General features: G+C 49.4%; 1 protein-coding gene across 6 annotated transcripts in view; it reads left to right on the top strand.

Moving 5' to 3' along the window:
- The first annotated feature begins 4267 nt into the window (after positions 1 to 4267).
- The window catches only part of TMCO4 (transmembrane and coiled-coil domains 4), a 93419-nt gene continuing 86749 nt past the window's right edge, over positions 4268 to 10937 (top strand). For 5 of the 6 annotated variants that reach the window (XM_059915200.1, XM_059915217.1, XM_059915198.1 and 2 more), the window contains exon 1: positions 4268 to 4346. The gene's annotated coding sequence lies outside the window, so the exon portion shown is untranslated. The remainder of the gene's footprint in view (positions 4347 to 10937) is intronic. The other variant, XM_059915210.1, reaches the window with a different exon arrangement.

Raw genomic sequence — 10937 nt, 5'->3', positions numbered from 1 at the left:
CTGTGTAAGAGATAAGACAGAAGACTACAAAATTATTACCTAACAGACAAGAACAATGGGGGAAAATACTAATCCAAGTGTCTTTGACCCTAAATGGCTGCCACATAAGATTGGCCAATTCTAGTTGATAGTCCCATTAACAGAAAGACGTTTAGTTCTTTGGGTCAAAGACACCTTAGAACAAACAAGAAACTGCTCAGCAATGTAACAATATCCATAGTAACCAGAAACCATCCACAGCGCCCTCCACCCTGACCTTCCTCTGTGGTTGTGTCCAGTCCCTCCCCATGGTAGCCCTGTTTACTTGTCATTATGAAAGAAGCGACCATAAACGATCTTCTGCGTCATTCAGCCTCAAGTTCAGCACAACGGCATCATAAGGATATTCTATGGGAAGGGATGTGGGGTTGCTTTCAGTGACGTCACCCCCAGAATTCAGTACCATTCAACAAAGACTCGTGCCAGGCCAGCCCCCACTCACATCCTGGAAGGACAGACATCAATGGAGCATAGCAAAGGAACCTCCTTCTTTCGGGGAGCCATCATCCAAAACTCATCTAAGTATCTTTGAACCTGTACTGATGTTTGAGCCTATGGGATGGCAGGATAGCAGAATCAACCAGATCTGGGATTAAATCCTGGCTCTGCCCTCTTGTAGCTCGGTGACCCTGTCCAAGTTATTTAACCCCACTGAGCCTCAGTTCTTTCCTCTGTGAAGTGGGGCTAATAATAGCACAAACTGCATAGGATTAAATGATATAAAGTATGTATGGGACATGAAGAACCAGCCACAAGGATAATGGTCCCTGAACAATATTCATGGTTATTTCTGTAATTTCTGGGAGAATCACATCCAATCAATTGGTTGTTCTAAACCTGATTGAACACCAGAATCACCAGGGGAACTTGTTAAAAATATAAACTTCTAGGCTTCCACACCCCTGAGAAATTCTAAACTGGATTGGTGTGGGGCAGGACCCAGGAACCTATGCCTCCATGATATACTTTTATTGTGCCTAGCCCATAGTAGGCACTCAACAAATACAGGCCCCTTCCCCGACCTGGACTGTTGAAACAGCTTCCGAAGCAGTCACCTGTGCCCACTCTTATCCATTAGTCCACCACCAGGAGCCAGTGGGATCCTTTGAAAAGGTGAAAATATGTCACATCGCTGCCCCAAACCCTATACAACTCTCCATTTCATACAGAATAAAATCCATAAACAAGGTCTTACATCAGTGGCTCCTGGGCACACGTTAGAAATACCTGGTGAGCTTGTGAACAATAACTAGGCCTGGCCTGACCCCAGACCAACAGAATCAGAATCTCTAGGGGTGGGGCCCAAGTAGGGTTGCCAGAAGAAACAGAGGACACCCAGTTACATTGAAATTTCAGATACCCAATGAATAACTTTTTAGTATAAGTATGTCCTGGGAAATAGTGGGACATACTTGTACTAAAAAAGTATTTATTTCTTGTGTATCTGAAATTCCAATGTCACTGGGTATCCTGTATTTTCATTTGCTAAGCCTCGCAACCCTAGGCCCAAGCATCAGCCTTTTTATAAAGCTCACAGTGACATGGCCCTCATTGCCTCTCTAAGCTCATCTATTCCTCTCCCCCAGCTCTCTCCACTCCAGCCTTTTCCTTGAAAGTGTCAACCACCTTCCTCCTCTCCATAGCTTTGCAGTTGCTGGCTGCCTGTGAGACAGGCTGGGACCTGGGACCTGGGACCCTTTGCTGCAGTGTTTGCACCTGGACAAACGGCTCTTGGAGCAACAAAATATAAAGAAACTATAAGGGACTAAAAATAACTGCATGCATGTGCAGTTGGGGCAAATTCTTGACAACAAGATACAAAAAGCTCAACCGCCACTTCTGAAGAGCCGGGAGCAAAAGCAGGGTACCGTCCATGCCCCCTGCACTCAACACCACCAAAGGGGTGGGCAGACCACCTAAGTCACCCGTCTGGCCTGACCCCTGGACCCGCCCCTACCTTTACCCCACGAAAGGAACCAGCTCACCACCCCGCTCAGGGATCGAGCAAGGGAACCTGTTGCTTGTTCTCGCTCCCCCCTGTTGCAGCAGGAACCCCAATAAAGCCTTGCCTGAATTTCTTGTCTGGCCTCTTATCAATTTCTATTGATTAAGGAGGCTGAGAACCCTGGTCAGTAACACCTGGGATGCTCTGTCTATGCCAGATACCAGCAAGCCTCCCTGACCACCGCACCCTCTCCCCCAGGCTCCCCTCACCTTGCTTTACTTTGTAACACTTACACTGATGGATTATCTATCTGTTTGGTTATTGTACATCTCCCCTCCCTCACAAACTAGACTGTAAGCTCCGTGACTTTACTGGAAACACTGGTTCTTTCCTTGCTGTATCTGCGATGCCTAGAACCTCACCAGTTACTCAGTAAATTCTGGTTGAATTAGTTAATGGTGATGAAAAGGCTTTTCCTTCCAGCACAAACCCCTAACCATTCCTTCCAGAGGAGCTGATAGAAGACCTCTTAGCAGAAGTATCTCTTACCAAGAATGAGAGCAGCTAATTTTAATGAGCATGTCCTGTGTGCCAGACACCATTCAAAGCACTTTACCTGCACGTCCTCGTTTCATCCTCATGACAGCACTTGAAGGGGTCATAATTATCCTCATTTTACAGAGGAGGAGAGTAAATTCTTCAGTGTCCAACACCAAACCTCAAAAATCTCAAAGGCATACACCAGAGGGGTAAATATACTTTCTCCACCTTTCCTTCCAGTAGCCTTGATTCCAGATTAGCTCCCGTGTGCTGTTCAGTGGCAGGGACTGGGGTGAGGGATGGGCACTGGGCAGGGCTGTAACGGATCCAAAGTCTGGAGTCAAGAGTGTTTAACACAGGATCTCTCTCGAACTAGAGACAGGGCAAGGCTGTTGTGCAAAGTGGTGCCTGTTCCCACAAAGCCAATCTGGCTGGAAAGGGCCACCAGACACTGAGCAAAGGAGGGATGGCTGGAGGTTTTCTGCTGGCGTCCACTTCCATGTGGTTATTAATACTGCAATTGACACGGCCCACGTGCTCAGATATACCCCCTATGCCCCTGAAGGGTGCACGCTATTAACCCATTTGACCCTCACAATGGCCTTGTAGGTAGGTAGAGCTGCTGTTCTTGGTCCTGAGTGGCCAGTGGGGAGACGAGGAGACAGAGGCCTAGAGCATTCCACAAGAAGCATGAGTCACAGACTTTGCACTGGAAGCTGGTCTCTGACCCTGGCCAGTGCCTTTTCTGTTCACGGTACTGGGCTGTTTTCACCTGGAGAAAGAATAACAACCTTGTGGCCACAGTGATTCACACTCCAGCTCTGGCACTCATCATTAGTTCTGTGGCTTCTGCACAGCCTCGACCTGAGCCTCAGTTTCCTTTCGTGTAGAACAGGTGTGATGAGATTCACAGGATTGCTAGAGGAATGAGATCCATTCATGCATTCATCATATGATTCTGAGCACCTATCAAGTGCCAGGCACAGTCTCCGGGGCTGGGCACACAGCAGAGGGCTCTCCAGGCTTTTAAATTCTAGTGGGGATGGCAGGCAATGAACTGCCAACAGGAAGATAAACCAAACAATTCCACTGAGCGAGAAGTACTGCGATCGACACAGAACAGGACTGGGAGTCTGGAGTGGGATTCCCCAGCACTTAGAACAGTACCTGGCACATAGTAGGTGCTCAGGAAGTATTTGTTCTCTGACTGAACATGCTGGGTGGTCAGGGAAGACTCACAGATGCCACCCTGAGTGGACACCGGAGTGGAGAGCTGGGGCCACAAGGGCCAGGCACGGGAACCTCAAACGCAAAGGCCCTGAGACCAGACCAAACCAAACTTGGCGTTAAAGAAACTGAAAGAAAACTCAGGGAAAGCATGGATATCTCATCACTCACTAAACTTCCAAGTGCTGTATACACACGCGGGAAGACTGCTTCTGTGCCTGGTTCTTTGATTGCACCTGATTTACTTTTGACGACCGAGCCCCTGGCAAGCAGTTTCCGCAGAGCCGAACCCCGCGGCCCTATGGCTTCCCCGAAGGCGAACAGACCCACAAACCGAGTTTCGCGCCGGGCTGGCCCGTCACTTCCTGAAGCCGGCACCCTCTGGCGGGGTGGCGGCGGGGCGAGCGACTTGAGACGTGCATTTCGGAGCCCGGAGCCCGGAAGGACCAGGCGCGCACGGGGCGGGCGGCGCGGCGGCAGGACCAGTCGGGACCCGCGCGGGGGGAGGGAGGGAGGAAGGGAGGGAGGGGCGGGGCCGGGGCAGCCGGGCCGTCTTCGCCGTCGCCTTCGCCGCCGCCTTCGCCGCCACCTCCAGGTAAGAGGTCCGCTCCCCGCCGCCACCGCGCCGGCTGCGCGCGAGGAGCCCCCGCCCCGCCTGGCTCGGCCCGCGGACTCTTTGCCCCCGCCCCGCCCTCCGCGCCGACCTCCCCGGAGTCAAGGCCTCCGGGTGGTTGCTTGTTTTCCTTCCAAGCCGGAAGTGCACGTAGGAACCACACGCCCGGGCAGCAGATGGGGAAACTGAGGCCGGGCGCAGCACTCAGGCGTCCCCTGCCTCCCTTGATAAATGCGGACGCTGGTCCGGGCCAGGGAGGGGAAGGGACTTGCCCAAGGTCACCCGGGGTCACTGGTCTTCCACTTGGCTCACGCGGCCCCTCCAGCGCCCCTCACCCCCCTCTCCTTGCCCCTCCAGACCTCTGAGCTCACAGGAGACACCTAAACTGAGAATTCCCCGGGGGGCAGGGGAGGGGGAGGTTGGGCATAACCTCTGCAGAAAAGCCCCGGCCCCAGTGTCACAGGGAGCCCAGGTCGCCTCATCCTGACCCCTGCTGTTAGAGGAGGATGAATTACTGCTACTAACTTTGGAGTGGATTTTACACCTGGGTAAGCTGAGGCTCAGAGAGATGAGGGAATTTCCCCAAGACCACACCGCTGGGAAGGAGGGCACGATAAGAACCTGGGTTCCCCAACTCCAGAGCCTGGCCCAGTGCCTGGCACAGAGGAGGCCAGCACAGTGCCCCCTCTCTGCCCTGCTCGGCCTGGCACAGGGAGTCGGGACCACAGCTGGGCTAGACTGGGGGCCTTGGTCTAGACACTACTGCCTAACATGGAGTAGGAGTCAACAGTTCTCTTTTCCCTAACTCGGTGTTCATTTCAGGGCAGAAACATGAAACTCTCTAAGCTTTGGGGGCATCCAGCAAATATTTATTGAACACCTGCCGTGTGCCAGTGTGTGCACTGTTTAGGCATTGAGGAAACAGCAGTCAACAAGACAAGTGGTGCCCTGGGGGCGGGGGGTGGAGGGGAGTACATTCCAGAGGGTGGAAGGCGGGGAAGGGCTGGGCGGAGAGGAGGGACCGATGGAATCTTTTCTACCATGAAGTCTGAGAAGAGGGCGGAGAGAGATCAAACCTCACAGCCTCCAGCCCTCTGAGCCTCCAGCCCTCCTGGGCCTGGTTTGAGGTGCTCTGTCAGCCTGAGCTCCCCTGACCCACCGCCCAGGGATTCGGAGGAGAGGGCCTAGGTGGGTAGAGAGTGGGCCAAAGGAAGCCCTAAACTGACCTCAGAGCCTGGAAACCTAGCTGTGTGATCTTGGATATGTCATTCTACCTCTCTGGGCCTGTTTTCTTATCATAGAATGGGGGTCATAATACTTCATAGCGTTGATGATGCTATGCCAGAATGCTTCAGAAATGGTAAAGCAGGGTCAGAGTGTGGCCATATCAGAGGCCTTGCCAAATCAGGCATAAGCAAGGGGGTAGTATTTATTTAGAGCATGTTTATTTAGAGACCCTAGTGACCCTGTTGATAAGCTGTGAGTGCTCTCAGTAAAGAAGTACATGAGGCAGAGGGAGGGTGGCTGAGTTCGAGGCGAGGAGCCTGAGGCTCCCTGCTCGGCTCTCTCGGGAAATAGAATGCTCATGTCACTGTCAGCATTTCAACCTTTAGAACCCTTGCCGCCACATGTACTGCATCAGACAGATGTGGCTAACTTTGCAGCTTCCTGAGTCATCTTGAACAAGCTAAGTGACCTGTGCCTCAGTTTCCTCATCTGTAAAATACCTGTCCCCAAGGTTGTCATGGGGATGAAAGAGGCCAAAGCCACAAACAGCCCTGTGTAGAGCTGCCACTCTGGGAGCCTCTTCAGTTTTTAAGCCCAAGGCCTAGGAGTGGTTGGATGGGCACAGTTGACTGCATAGGTTGCCATAGCTCAGCATGTACCAGCATGAGCACTGTTGAGACGCTGGAGGTACAAGCGGTCAACAAGACAAGTGTTGGCCTGGTTGGGGTGGCGGGGAGGTACATCAGGGTCAGAGCCTGGAGAATTTCTCACGAGCCTGAAACCATCTCTCCCTGCACTGGTACCACCAGGCTACAAGTGGCTGGATCAGGCTCCTGGGCCCACACATGTGGGACCTGAAAAATGTCATTAGGTGGTTTATCGTCACTCTGTCCTTTATGACCTGAAGGTTTTGTAAACATTGCCATACGTTTTAAACTGGGGCTACAGATGAAACAGTGGCCTCGCTGCCATGTGTTACAACGGGTAGAAGGGGACTGGGGTGAGGATATTATCCACTTGCCACTCAGCCGCCCTCCACTTGGCAGCCAGACCCATCTTGGTACCACCGTCTGCTCAAAAGCCTTCTGTGGCTTCCCACTTTCTTAGCGTAAAGAACAAAAACCTTAACACGGCCCATAAGGCCCTGCAGTCTGGGCCCCACCTACACCTGGCCTCCAGCTGCATCTCTGATCACTTTATCAGCAGCCCTCTGTGCTCAGGCATGCTGCTCCCTCCAGCCTCAGGGCCTTTGCACGTGCTCTTCTAGACCGTCCCTCCTCCCTCATCTCCCTTTTCCCAGGTTAACACCTCCTCATCCATCACATCTGAGCCCAACCTAGACTTGCATTCCAAGTTCCTCAGGCCATGGGGCATCCCCGGGTGTGTGGGAGGTTTAGCTCAAAGTGGAATTATTCACTGTATATTGCTGGGATTAATTTCAGCCTGTACCCTGTCACCCACCCACTCCCCCCAACACACACACACCTTGCAACTGTAACCCTCATGACTTCCGGGACTGGTCTGAGTTTGCTCAGAGGTGCTCAGTAATGAAAGCTACCTTTAGGAGTAGCTCTTGAGCACATATGGGGACCTTGCTTTATATAAAACCGTATTGTCCTTCATCAAAAAAAAAAACCAAAAAACGCTGAAGTCACTTCTTAGTTTTGGGGGTAGGTGTTCATTCATTCATCCTTTCACTTACTCTGCCAGGCACTGTTCTAGGAGCCATCAGGGAATGTGCCACAAAAGCCACTGCCCTCAAGGAGCTTTCTCTAGTGGGGGTGACAGACCACAAACAAATAAACCTGTAACCCATTGTCAGGTGGTAGCAAATTTGATAAAGAAAAGTCACGCAGGGTCTGGTGGGAGCAGGCAGTGGTGGCACCTGCTGTCTTAGACCTGGATGAATAAGGAGGGAATTCTGCTGGGGAGGTGGGGAAGCACAGATGTCCTGAGTGGCGTCCACTCCCACCCTGAGCCTCCTTGTCGGGGAGACAGGCACATGGCAACCAGCCGTTATACCTGAGAGGAGGTGAGGCAGCCCAGAGAAAGCCTGGTGGGAGGTTGGGGGCGGCTTCAGAGGTGGCAGGCTGGACAAATCCAGGAAGCCTCATGGCAGCTCCTGAGACCCTTTACTAAAGTGGAGAAGAACTTGGGTTTGAAGTCACACATGCCTGTGGAGGGTATGTCCTTCCTGGTCCTGCCATTTGCCAGCTGTATGGCCCTCACCTCTGTGAGCCTCAGTTTTCTCATCTGTAAGATGGGGACAGTGTTAGTCTCTTCCTTGTAAGGTTGTTGTGAGGCTGAAATGGGATCAGGATGCTTTTGAAGAAGGGCACCATTTGGACATGAGGACCCACATCGAGAAAAAACAGCATGAGCTGAGGCCCTAGATGAGAAACCCAGCGTGGGCTGGAAGCAGCAGATGGTTCAGTTTGGGGCAAGGCTGGCTGGAAGAAGGGAAGTGGAAGAAAACAAAGTTGAAAAGTAGGGTTGTTACTGAACCAAGCTCAACTCTGCTCACCCACACGTAGTAAAGCCAATCTACTGACACCAGGTTGTGGTGAAGGAAAGCTCAGCGTTTATTGTAAAGCTCCAGACAAGGAGTCTGGGGAAGTCAATGCTCAAAAAAACCCAAACTCCCCGATGGGTTTCAGTGAAGCTTTTTTTTTTTTTTTTTTGGATATATAGTTGATTTACAATGTTGTTAGTTTCTGGTGTATAGCAAAGTGATTCAGTTATATATATATATATACATATTCTTTTTCATATTCTTTTCCATTATGGTTTATTACAGGATATTGAATATAGTTCCCTGTTATAGTAGTACCTTGTTGTTTATCTATTTTATATATAGTAGTTTGTATCTGCTAATCCCAAACACCTAATTTATCCCTCTCCCATGCCCATTCCCCTTTGGTAACCTTAAGTTTGCTTTCGATGTCTGTGAGTCTGTTTCTGTGTTGTAAATAAGTTCATTTTTATCATATTTTAGATTCCATGTATAAGTGATGTCATGTGGTATTTGGCTTTCTCTGTCTGACTTACTTCACTTAGTATGATAATCTCTAGGCTATCCATGTTGCTGCAAATGGCATTATTTCATCTTTTTATGGCTGAGTACTATTCCATTGTGTAGATATATCACATCTTCTTTATCCATTCATCTGTCGATGGACATTTAGGTTGCTTCTATGTCTTGGCTATTGTAAATAATGCTGCTATGAACATTGGGGTGCATGTGTCTTTTTTAATTATAGTTTTCTCCAGATGTATGCCCATGAATGAGTTTGCTGGATCATATGGCTACTCTATTTTTAGGTGGTTTTTTTTTTTTTTTGGCCACACCATGCAGCATGTGGGATCTTAGTTCCCTGACCAGGGATCAAACCCATACCCCCTACAGTGGGAGCGTGTAGTCTTAACCACTGGACCACCGGAGAGTCCTATTTTTAGTTTTTTAAGGAACCTCCATACTGTTTTCCATAGTGGCTGCATCAATTTACAGAGAAGGATTTTTGAAGGCAAGATGAGGAAGGGGAGCCACAGGGTGTGTTATCAGCTCGTGCACAATTCTCTGATTGGTTGATGGTGAGGTAACGGGGTGTCACAGGTGTTAACGTTATCAATCCTCAGGCTCCAGTGGGTCTGGGGGGCTACATGCTCATGGTCATCAAGTAGTTAACTTCCTCCATTTGGTGGGGGTTTTAGCATCTGTAAAACAACTCAGGAAATGTGCATCAGATACTGTTATTTAGGTACTTCAGAGAGGAACTGAAGATTCTGTGACTGCCGTACGGCTGATTTACTGTTTAAATTATTACCAGTTCTCCTGGCACAACTGCTACATTTGTCACTACACAATCCTTTCAATCATTAATTCTTGAGCCAGGCTTTTGTGACTCAAGGGAGGCCTGGAAGACTACCGCTTTTCCATAAACAAGAGACAGGCAGAGGACATGTGGGAAGGGGTCTGTCGCAGGAAAGCCCCACAGGGTCCTGCTCAGTTCAGGGTGTTAACCTGTGGACAGATGGAGCTAGTGAGATTCTAATTCAGAGGTTTTCAAATTGTGTTTGAAATCTTTTGGGCCACCTCAATGTATAAACTATACCAAAGAGGAGCAGTGTAGCATCGTAGTTAAGATGGCTGCCCTTGGGCTAAGACCCAGGTGCAAGTTTAAATCCCACATCACTTATCCAGTGACCTTGACATTCGTTTCTCAGGGCCTTTTTCTCCATCTGTAAAACAGAGATAATAGCACCTGCCTACTGGATTATTGGGAGGAAATGAGATGATGCATGGAAAGGGGTGGCATTTACTAACATTTACCAAGTATTAACTGGTACGATTTTTTTAATTAAAAATTGTTTTAATGGTGATGAAATAGACTAACATAAAATTTGCCATCTTAACCAGTTTGAAGTGTGCAGTTCAGAAGTGTTAGGTATAATCACATTGTTTTGCAGTCGATCTCCAGACCATTTCAACTTGCAAATCTGGAACTCTGTACCCACTAAACAACAACTCCCCATTCCCCCTCCCCCAGCCCCTGGCAGCCCCCACTTTACTTTCTGTCTCTATGATGTTGGTTACCCTGAGGACCTCATGTAAGTGGAGTCATACAGTATCTGTCTTTCTGGGACTGGTTGATTTCACTTAGCATAATGTCCTCAAGGTTCAGCCATGTTGCAGTGTGTTAGAATTTCCTTCCTTTTTTAAGGCTGAATAATGTTCCATTGTATGTATATAACATTTTGTTTATCCAGTCATCCATGGATGGACACTTGGGTTGCCTCCACCTTTTAGCTATTATGAATAATGCTGCTATGAATATGTGGATACAAATATCTTTTTGAGACCCTGCTTTCAGTGCTTTTGGGTGGGTAGCCGGAAGTGGCATTGCTGGGTCATTCACTGTTGAAATTTGGAGGTGGGCATGGATGGCTCCCCACTGCGTCTCCTCTTGCCCATCAGAGTAAGAGAGGTCCCTGGGGCCCTGTGGAGCAGTTTCAAAACCAGTAGGTCAGATGAACCATTAGAGATTTTGCCATTTCTCCCCCTTCCTTCCCAGGAAGACTTCCCTCTTGAATTGTTTTTTAATTATCCCTAGCGGAAACCACCCTTCATTCAGCAAATGTTTATAAGTGCCTGCTATGCTTCCATGTGGGCAGAGGGAGAGATAAACAATAAGCAATAAACATAAACAAGGAAAGGATATAGTATGTCAGACAGTGATGCGTGCTCTGGACCCAGCAGCGGAGCCAGTTAAAAGCGATTGGGATGAGAGGCTGGGGGCAGCGTGGCTTCCCTGAGCTGTGAGATTTGAGCAAAGACTGGAAGGAGAT

This window comes from Balaenoptera ricei, chromosome 1 (genome assembly GCF_028023285.1).
Source record: "Balaenoptera ricei isolate mBalRic1 chromosome 1, mBalRic1.hap2, whole genome shotgun sequence".
Taxonomy (NCBI): domain Eukaryota; kingdom Metazoa; phylum Chordata; class Mammalia; order Artiodactyla; family Balaenopteridae; genus Balaenoptera; species Balaenoptera ricei.
Note: the sequence above shows the minus strand (reverse complement) of the source record. Positions and strands in the feature narration are given on the sequence as shown.